This window comes from Lactuca virosa, chromosome 9, assembly GCF_052849685.1.
Source record: "Lactuca virosa cultivar CGN04683 chromosome 9, Lactuca_virosa_CGN04683_v6, whole genome shotgun sequence".
Taxonomy (NCBI): domain Eukaryota; kingdom Viridiplantae; phylum Streptophyta; class Magnoliopsida; order Asterales; family Asteraceae; genus Lactuca; species Lactuca virosa.
The window spans coordinates 170,498,725-170,510,436 of record NC_136434.1 but is presented as its reverse complement, the minus strand read 5'-3'; the positions used below and the strand labels follow the sequence as shown (position 1 = coordinate 170,510,436).

The window sequence follows — 11,712 nt, the reverse complement described above, 5'->3', positions numbered from 1 at the left end:
ATAAGATGCAATAATGATTTCATTATCTAACTTCACACATTTAAGGGAATCAATGATCGGTGAGTATAACTAATTTTCTCAATAAGATAAAATTGTTTTCATGGTTGTTAGATTATATTCGTATAAATTATCAATAAATAAAAAATTATATGACAATAAATACATGATAAGAGACAAATTTTGTTTGATAATGAAATGCAAAAAGTTAATCATTAGTTATGTTTATCTCACATTTATATACTGCTTATCACGTATTATTTTTCTACAAATTAGATTTTCATGATAAACATGTTTTAAACAAAACTACTTTTATTTTTTTAATAAGTTTTCAAGTAGATATTTTTGAGAGCATTAAAGCCAATACCTCAGATAACTTATTGTGGTTGCATTTGGTAACCCTGAGATTAGGTGTTGTGCTTATCAGATGAAGTAAAGGGCTAGAATTTGAAACTTGTAGAGAACTTGAAGGACTAAATATGTAAAAAAGTTATATTATTGAAAATTATGCAAAGAAGTGACAAAAATTTCCGTTGCCGGGACTTGAACCCGGGTCTTTCGGGTGAGAGCCGAATATCCTAACCAACTAGACTACAACGGAGTTTGATTATAAATTTTAAATTTATCTTAATAAATAAAAGAAATAAAAGTTAATGATTTTCCACCAGTTATTACGTTGATAGACATCAACAAACCCAGGAATAATAAGCTGGACATTCATGTTTGGGAAAAAAATAAGATTCGTACTACAACTAAAGGTGCAAAATTTGAGGAAAAAAATAAGATTCGTACTACAACTAAAGGTGCAAAATTTGACAGGACACAAGACCCGACACGAAATAAATGAGTTTGGATAAGATATTTCAACTCGTTTAAATAAACGGGTTGACACGACACGACACGAAAATTAAACGGGTAAGGTTAGGGTTAAGAATTTTAACTCGAATATGACTTAAAAATATGAAATAATCAGCACAAGAATGAAATGGATTCCAATTTGTCGTTGTATTCCTCTTGAGATCAATATTTATACATCAAGAGTTCTTATCAGATACTTCAGCAAAATGAAATGTTTATTTATATGCGAGTTTTTTTTTTTAATTCTTTAAACAAACTAAAAAGATACAAAACCAAAACAATAAATAAAAGAAAACCTTCATTTTCAGTTTTTCGGTTCTCTCCCAAACTACACAATCTCTATCATCACTCTCTCATCCTCATGATCTTTTCTTCCTACCTCCCCAACTCATACTCTTTCAAATTTGTCATCTAAACTTGTTATGACTTCATCTATCCCGCATCCAAACTATTAGTTTTTTCTTTCTGCTTAACCAACTCCTACTCTTTCAACATGCTCAATATTTTAACCTCACATGACACGACATATTTCAAGGTATACCCCTAACACCAAACCTAACACGAACTTGACACGAAAATAAATAGGTTGACACGACACGACACGTTAATTAAAGTGGTCGGGTTAGGGTCAAACACTTTCAACCCGTTTATTTTTTCGACACGACACGACACGAACCCAATACGACACGACATGATTGCCACATCTAACTACAATATAAACAATTAAAAAATGCAAATTTGGTCCCTTTGGTTTGTCAAAAATTGGGACTTCAGTCTAAAAAAGATTAGAGTTGCACCACTGGTCCAAAATAAGTTTTTTTTGTTGCGAGTTTGGTCCACTTTGTTTTGAATTTTCTTTAAGTGACGAATATTCCTTTTATATTTTTATTTTCTATTTCTTTTATTTAGTTTAATAATTTTCTAATTAAAAAAGAAAAAACACCCACCCATACCTATTACTAATCCACCCTCTCACTTCTCACTCTTAATAACTCTCGCACACTCTCTCTCAGACCACCATCGCAAGTCGTACACCATTGCTAGTCGGACCACCACCGTCACCAGAAAATATAAACACAACCACCACCAGAAAACACCGCCAATATATACCACCACCATAGGTCAACTCCGCCACTACCACCTCCTAAAAAACCTCCGATCTGAAAACCCTCATTTTTCCGGTGTCGACTTCACTAATGACACCCATTTTGCTGCCTCATTTGCAGATTTGTTATGAATGGCGTCGACTTCGTCAGTTTCATATCTCGTTGTTGGAGATCTCACTGACGATGCTAGAGATCTCATCGACGACGCTCCAGATCTTTGACGAATCTGCAAACCTAACTTGAATCTGCAAACCCGTGACAGCGTTGGAAACTTGAGCCATAGACGTCGATGACGCTGTAATGGCCCTAGCCAAACCCTTATCACCAGTGTCATCCATTTTGATACATTTCTTCATCTTCTTTGTTGGATTCAGCGTATCTACTCGCCGCCTTCCTGGGATTTGTTGATCGCCTTCATCGGATCTGCTCGTCTCCTTTAATAGATCTGATATCATGGTCGTCGTCTGTTCTTCGTAAAGACGAAGATGACGCCTCCACAACCATCTGTGCGCTGAAAGCCTTAACCCTAACGTTTTGATTAGCTAATGTTGGAGTTCGTCAGGTTACAGATGACCACAATCGTCGGAACCCTCATTTGTTTGTGTGTGAAAGAGAAACAAAAAGAGTGAAGGATATGCCCACAACCACCGATCTACAAAAACGAAATCAAAGTTGGGGTTTTTCCTGATGAAAACTGAAGTGGAGGAGGGAGAAAAACGAGAGGGTTGTTTTTCGGCAGCGGTGGTATCCGGGGGTGGTGGTTTCCTGCAGTGGTGGTTTCCGGTGAAACAATATATATATATATATATATATATATATATATATATATATATATATAGAGAGAGAGAGAGAGAGAGAGAGAGTTTAGGAAGAAAGATGTGGGTGGGATGGGGTTTATATTTTGTTTTCTTGTTTTATTTTAATTTAATAAATAATGAAATAAATAAAAAGAAAAGGAAAAAACAAATAGAAAGGACAAAAATGTCATTCCAATCATATTTATCTCTGAAATGGACCAAACTCGTGCTAGGTTTTCTAAGCATCAAATACACTCTAAACTAGGTAGCGGAAAAATCGAAACAACGATATACCTAAGCGTACATGAAACCTATGGATCTATGGTTTCATACTATTACATCTACCCTAAGAAAACCGAAAATACAAAGGAAGAATCACATACCTCTTTTGCAGCTAAAGATCTTCGCGCTCGACTCCTCGTGCGTGTCACCTTGTGTGGATGATAAGGACCCAAACCAGAATCCCTCTCTTGGTTCACACCCAATGAACTCAAAATAGTAGAATAAAAAATAACTAGGAGGGGATGAACTATAAGGAGAGTTCTTCTACAAGGAGGGAGAAAGAAATGGAGAAAATTCAAGCCAAGAAAGAGCAAGGAAGAATGAATCCCTAAGGCCATATTTATAGCCTTGGATACCTCCTAGGGTTTTATTCTCAACCCCATGTGGGATGGGATAACCCTATGAATGAATTTTCACTTATCCATGGGAAATTTCGTCCACCACCCTTCTTCCTAGGGTTCTAGAATATTCCTGATTAACCAATTGTCAATTAATTGATATTCAACCCTTCTATTAATTAAACTGTTAATTAATTTCCAAATTGTTTTCCAATTAGTTTAAAATTAATTATTAAACCATATTAATTAATAAACTAATTCCTCATTTATTTATTCTACTTAATTTGAGTCTTGAGGGCAACCTAAGAGGACCCTGCTATTATTAGAAATATCACCAATAGTTAATGACCTTGGATACACTTTCCAATAACTCGCAACAGAAAACTTATTTTGGACCAGTGGTGCAACTCCAAAATATTTTGGACCAAAGTCTCAATTTTTGACAAACCACAAGGACCAAATTTGCAATTTTGTCTAAACAATATTATTTTTACATTATTAGTTACGAGAGTGCATGTGTAAATTGCAATAGAAATAAGACAAAATTGCAAAAATGTTCCCTGTGGTATGCATTTTTTTTCTGAGCTTTAGTCAAAACCTCGACTTTTTTGGCTTCATGGTACTTTCTATCCATTGCATTGAGGATTTGGTCCCTCGGTAAACTGAAATGACTTTAATACCCTTAGGTATTTATTTTCTAATTTTAAATTCATTTTTTTAAGTTTAATAATTATTTATTCATTTTAATAATTAAAAAATGAGAAGGCCTGCCACAACCTATTGTTTCAGGTCACCAAAAATTCAAACTTCTTATTTTGATCTATCTTAATTAGAAGATTTAAATTCTAGATGGATTCAAAATCCTTTAATTTAGAAGTGTTGCATGAATTTGGAGTGAAATGCATGAAAACCAAGAATTTTGTCCGAGCCGCAAACCACCTCGCAGCCGTAAACCTTCGCAGCCGCAAACCACTTTGGACCGTGAACCTCTTCGGGCCATGATCAAGCTTCGGACTGTGAACTCCTCGGCCACAAACACCTCCCTATAAATATGAGTATGATCGAAATTATCCACATTTCTTCATTCTTGGTCGTGAACTCAACTTTCTCTCTCAAGTATCATATACCAAGAACACCATTTTTCACTCTTTTCATCCCTTTTCCTTTTGCATCTCCTTAGTATACCACTTAGGACCTTCAAACAATCGACAAACATCATGATCTTCAAGTGTGCTTCCCTTCTTTGGGCCGTGAACACACCTTAGGGTCGTAAACTCTTCATGGGCCGTGAACCCATCAAGCCTAGCCGTGATCAACATTCAGCCTTCCATTTTTCGATTCTAACACTTCTTTGTAAGTGTTCCCTACTTCATAGGATGTTTCCTTTGCACCTTAGATGTTAAATACACTAACTGTATATATATATATATATATATATATATATATATATATATATATATATATATATGTATATATATATATATATATATATATATATATATATATATATATATATATATATATATATATATCACAATATGCTATTTAGGACTCGTTTGTGCTCCGAGACTTTGTTCGTGAGTATAACATCCTTATTCCAGTCTTCAAATCGAATCACTCACATAAGGTGAGTTCATACCCCCATATCTTTTCCTAAATTTTAAATGTTTTTAAGGGGTGGGGGGGATACAAGTATAACACAAGGAATCTTGTGTTTTAAAATATAAATTGCTTATTATGTCTTTCTTACCTTTACAAATGTATTTAAAACATGAAACTTGTTAAAACATGGAAAATAAGCTTATAAGCTATAAGTAAGTTTATAGATCAAAGGAATCTTTTTACAAACTTATTTGTAAATTGTAAAAAGGGGTTTTCGCATTATTACTTGTAAAGTCGTTAATCTAGCTTGTGAGACACGTCTTCGAGTACTTACATAAGTACCAGTGGAAGTCTACCCTTATGAACCGGAGTCTCCTGGAGGGAGAGCGTGAGTTTATGTATAGATCTATATGGGACCAAAAATACCTCACCTTTACTGTTAGCTACAGTTGGACCAGCAGGTTTGCGGGTGACAAAGTCATAAACGACACTGGCGTTCGTTTCACGTCGTATCAATTAGTATGGTCATAACACTCACATATAGATAACAACGATATATTTACGTAGTAATATCCTTTTCTTAAACAATCTCAACGGATATTAACTATGTGATTACTCAGTATATACCATAGGGTTAGATAAAACTGAAGTCCGGTAGACAGTGGAATGTGTGATTTCCGCCTTACTTTCTGTTCCTTGTTTGGTTGTGGGCTTAGGGCAGATTCACCCATTCAACTGTCTGTTCGATCTCGGTTATATACAACTCGTATGTATTAAGTGATCATAGGAGGGTAGTATCGCCGTATCAGGTTTTCAGGGTAAACAAGTCTTTATTCAGTTTAACTTATCAACAAAACTAGATATCATTGAAGTAAGTATATGGATTATACTTGTGCTTTTCGATATTGGAACAATTAAGACTACCAGTCGGTTTTATAGAAATTATAGGATTTTCTATGGTAAAACATCGTTATTTTAAGGTAAACAGTTTTCGATAGAACTTTCTGAAAACAATAAACATTTATTACCGAAATCAATGTTTCACAATAAAGTTAGTGAAACTAAAAACTTATTTATAAAAAGTTTAATACTTATTATTAAAATAGTATAACATAAATGACCTTAAATGGTTAATTCTATAATTCCTTAGTTTACACATCAGGGTTATATATAATTAATATCTGATAGGCAGTGGAATGTGTGACTTCCGTCTTACTTCCTGTTCCTTGTTTGGTTGTGAGCTTAGGGCAGATTCACATATTTAACTGTCCGTTCGATATTAGATTATATATAGCTAGTATAAACTAAGTGATTATAGAAGGAACTATTGTGGTTACAAATTTACTAAAGAAAATATATGATTTTCTTAAAGAATATTTTCATCAAATATCAAAGAACTATTACAGTTAACTCCGTAAGCACCTGGTGAATACGTCAGGGTTATATACAATGAGGATCTAACAAACAATGGGATGTGTGACTTCCGCCTCATTTCCTGTTCCTTGTTTGGTTGTGTGCTTAGGGCAGATTCACACAATCGATTGTCTGTTTGATATGGATTGTATATAACTTGTATTCATTAAGTACTCATAGAAGGAATTATAAGAGTCGATTTTACTTATCATTCATCACATCAGAAAATATAGGATTTTCTGGAGGAACAGACGAAATTTTCCAAAGAACTAAGAGTATGCTTTTTATAACGAAAATACTTATGAACTCACCAGCTTAAATGTTGATACTCTCTTTCAAAATAACTTGTATTCTCAGGAAACTAGTAGACAGGTACACGCACTGGGATTCAGAAGATGGAGCATAGTAGCTTCATGTCCTTGTTTTATTATTTACTTTTGTAGTCAATCTTTTGTGAATTGAATACAATGTAAACACTTTAATATTAATGCAATGGTTGTTGTTACTTTGATTACTATGATGCATGTGTTGTGATACTGAGCATGACGTCCTCTGCCCCCAAACGTTTCCGCCGTTCCGGTTTGGGGGTGTGACAGGGCCCACCTATCCTCTCTCTCTCTCTCTCTCGTTTTAATGCCCAGAAGATATATCTTCTTCTTTAAAACCCACGATCAGCTACTCACCATCACTCCTCCTTTCAGCTACGTTTCTTCTTTCAGCCACCACAAATCAACGCCCACCTTCATCATTCTCATAGTTGATACCATCCGAAAACCGTTATTTTGATTATCTTCTTGAAAAAATCAAAACCCTTTTACCATCATATAAGCTTTGGTGCATTCATCAATGGTGTCGTTTCCTTTTTCTTACAGGAGTAAACTAAATAAGGTGTGTTTCTCCATCTTCCATTCTCGACAAAATTGACATCCAAGAAACGAACTGAGAAGGTCCAAAACCGAATCAAGCCCTAAATCTCTTCAATAAACCCCAAAATTGAATGTTGGTAGAGGTTTCCGTAGCAGAAGGTGACGACGGTGGCTAGTGGGGTTGGTTTGCCGGAGGAGGTGGGTTATAGTGGTCAATTGTAGAGGCGAGGGGTGAGACGAGGGAGATGAAGCAGGGTAGGGCGAGGCCGACGATTTCAAGATTCTTTTGTGGATTGATTTCTAATTTGATCAATTGCTTATTTTTCCATTAATTTTGTGTACCCATCATCTCCCTTATCCATCCATAGGTTTAATCTTCTCCCCCTTTATTATCATCCATGAAAACATTCCCATTGATTTCTAGATGTGTTGGTGTGGGTTCATATATGATTTGTTGGTGTGGGTTTAGACATGATTTTATCTTCTAATTTGGTCAATTGTGGGATATGTTGGTTTGGGTTCATATATGATTTTTTCCCCTAAATCACTGAATCAGTGTATGTGTGTTGAAAAAGGTTTAGTCGTGATTTTGTCTTCTCCATCACAATTACTCAAGGTGTTGGTAGTTTTTGAGTGAACTGAGAATAAGGATTTTTTATTAAATCGATGGTCTGGTGGTGTCGATTTATATGTTCATCATCAATATGTGTGTGTTGAAGCATGTTCATCAGTGAGTTTGTATGTAGGAGATATATATATATATATATATATATATATATATATATATATATATATATATATAGAGAGAGAGAGAGAGAGAGAGAGAGAGAGAGAGAGAGAGAGAGAGTCTCTTATTTTTTAATGTTAAAATAAATAAATAAGTTTTAGATTTAAAAAATGAAAGAAAAATGGAAAATAAATACCCTAAGGGTATTACAGTCATTCAATATTCGGAGGACTAAAAACGCAATGAAACTAACTCAAAAGGACCACGAAGCCAAAAAAGTCAGGGTTTGGACTAAACCTCAGAAAAAATGCATACCATAGGGATCATTTTTGCAGTTTTGTCTAGAAATAATGCACACTTTCTCTCACAACAACTATATGAAAAATAAACTCGATGAAATCATGAAATTAACGAGTAACAATGCAAATTATATTCTATGCATCGCAACACAATGGGGGAAATGGGTAATTACAGTTATATACTCAAGTATCACAATAGTTTCATAATGGCTAGAACACCAAAGTTCATACCTCTCTTTGTGTTTTTCTATTCGTTTTCCTCCTCAGTCCGACATTTAGGAAAGAAAAGGCAATCAACGATGTAAAAAAACATCCCTAATCGCTCAAAGATTTGTTCATATGTTTTTTATGTGCACAAAATCTTGTAAAATCTGACAATGGTGTTTGTTATTAGTTATAGACAAAATTTCATAATTGGTCCCTATTGTTTGCAAAATATTGCATTTTGAGGATTTTTATGAAAAATGCCATGTCGTAGGTCACTATGGTTTCGAAAATTGCATGAATGGCCCTTTTAGCGCTAACTCTAACTTTTGACTAGTTAGTTTTTTTTTTTTTTCTAAATGACCAAATACCCATAGACCAAATCTGAAAATTACGTATACCTTAAATTATATATATATATATATATATATATATATATATATATATATAATATGGTTAGGATTAAATGTGAATTCCATATATTGTATGAATGTGTGACCAGATGTAAAGCGTCTGATTGAAACAATCTATGGTCTTAGATTCAGTGGCATGATCGTAAATATATGGAACTTAAATAATCAGTTTTTAATACTAAACCCAACATAAGGAAGATGCCTTATTTATCTTCCTAATTTTGTGGGTATTAAATTAAATACTTAATTACCTTATAATTTAAAATTTCAACAAACATTATTATCGATATTTAAATTGGTTGTATTAAAAAAACGTAGGATCACTTTATTTTCAAGAGACTTCATTCAATATATTATTTTTATAATTAAGCATTCTTGAAGAATACATGTCAATTTAAGAGATTTTTTTGGAGATATGAACATTCTAAGAGATTTTTTTGGAGATATGAACATTCTTATAGAATAGGATTGCATATATTATAAATAATAACAATCGGCACCAAAATAACAATTATTTAGAATACAAAACTGACACATTCTTTAAATAATTCTTAATATAAATAAGAATGTAACTTTTTAATAGTTACATTCTTGAAAAAATAAAATACATTTTTCAGAATAATTGTTACATTCTAGAAAAAATAAAAGAAATTCTTGAAGAATATGAAAATAAATATAATTGGATACCGGGCTTTCTTGAAGAATAATATAACACTTTTGAAAAATAAAATACATTCTTAAAGAATAACAACATTCATGAACCATCCATTAAAGAATAAAACCATTCTTTATGCAAATTTGTCAGGATACATTGTCATTTGTTGTAATTCTTGCAAGAATACCCTATGATACAATTGTTGCGCGTTGTTCTTTTAGGAATTTCCACTAACACATGCCTTCCTACACACCTGATGTACAACACATGTAGACAACAAGAGAATCATTGCTCAAGCATAATTTTCTTTACTAAAAAATAAATGTTTGAGACAAAAGGATTATTAAATATATTTGAATGAACAACTTCTTGTTCCTGTTTGAAACAAAAAAAAAACAACCAAAATATTTATATATTCATACCTAAACATAATGAAAAAGAACAAATACATAAATATTTGATGAAAAAACAAAATTCATATTATAAATTGTGTACGATGCATTCCTACTCCACTTATTAATAAAGTATAAAAGAAATCGTACCACAGTTCTACCTTCTTGGTAAAATGAACTTTTACCATCACTTCTTATTACTCCACATAATCGAGAGATTAAAATATGAGGCAAACGGTTCCATGACATAAAAACGAGTCTATTATGTAATTGATGGAAACAAATAACGTATAACGAAAATGTGGTTTTAGACCTTAACTACCTTGTTGAATGTTGCAACATGTTGCAGCAGAAAACAAATATAAAAAATGAAGTTATATGAAATCTATATAGGCCTACAGATTGATCCCAAATGAAAGACGATCAACACGACTTTGGTTCTCCATACAACAACTTCAATAATTGATCAAGAATTATTAGACTAACATTTTAACTAGGTCTGCCCCTCGTTCCCATCTGTGGCTGCATGCACAAAGCAAAATAATAAATATCGAACAAGAAAAAAAATGTATTAATGCCCTTCTGGAATCTAATCGCCCCCAAATTCCAAACCCAACATCTTACCAAAAACCCTAAATAAAGGGGATTATAGAGAGAATGATTGACACACCTGATCTAACACCTTCATCAACAAATGAGTTTTCAAAATAAAAGCAACAGATCTTTCGATGCCAACCGAATAGGGGAAGTGAAATCTTGGTTGACTTCTAATTGGATGTCACTGGAAAAGATAATATCCCTGATTTTGAGTATACCCTTCACAACATTTCGCATTTACATATTCTGGGCATAATTTCACAAGCCAAAATGTAAGTTGTAACCATAATTTCCAAGAAAAAAAATAAAGGTATGTTCTTCCTGCTACGCGATTACCCCTCCACATTTAATCGATCAAGGAAAAAAACAAGGTCGCTTCTTCTTGTTGTGCGATTACTCCTTCCCTTCAATTGATCACCGAAGCAACATGAATCTCACGAAAGCAACATGAATCTGGACCTTTTATGCATCGACGACTGTAAAAACTTATTAGAGAAAATCATCTTCTTTAAAAAAGAAGGTATCATGCTTGGAAAAAGCTGTTGCCGTTTGACATAAAGAGATAAGATTGGAGATAAATTTGGGTAGTAATTAACTAGTCGCCTAATTTAATGGATTTAGGTAAATATGATTAATTAATTATTGACTTAAATTACCATTATTTCTTTTTCAAATGATTGGTTGTCATTGCGTAGCACATTCACACAATATTTGTTTATATATAAATGATCCTAAATATAGTCACATCCCTAACCGATGACGGAAATGTCGGGCGGTGAGAACGAGAGGAAGATTAGGCCGAGGCATACACACACAAACACACACACAAATATATATATATATATATATATATATATATATATATATATATATATATATATATATATATATATATATATATATATATATCATAACATAAAAGAATATCATAAATATTTCTTTTATTGAGTGTAAGTTATTCTGGGATTACTTTGTTTTAAAAAGACAAACACGCTTCCTAAACAAGACTAAAGATGATAAGCAGACGATACTAAACTCTAGCATCTTCCTTGCAGGCTCCCTCCATCTTAACACGGCAATCCTCTTCCTCCTTGACACGACTATCCTCTACAGTCATCTCCCTGAGAATACATGTATTTTTAGAAACGTCAATATAATGTTGGTGA

General features: G+C 33.3%; 1 long non-coding RNA gene and 1 other non-coding gene across 2 annotated transcripts; both read right to left on the bottom strand.

Annotated features, from left to right (window-relative positions):
* Positions 1-525: 525 nt before the first annotated feature.
* On the bottom strand, positions 526-598 carry TRNAE-CUC (transfer RNA glutamic acid (anticodon CUC)). The gene has a single exon. It is a non-coding gene; the product is annotated as a tRNA-Glu (tRNA).
* An 8,996-nt stretch (positions 599-9,594) lies between these two features.
* Positions 9,595-11,105, bottom strand: LOC145136233 (uncharacterized). The gene is made up of 2 exons (XR_013720329.1): positions 10,620-11,105; positions 9,595-10,471 (listed from the first exon to the last, which is right to left on the bottom strand). It is a non-coding gene; the product is annotated as an uncharacterized LOC145136233 (long non-coding RNA).
* Positions 11,106-11,712: the final 607 nt, after the last annotated feature.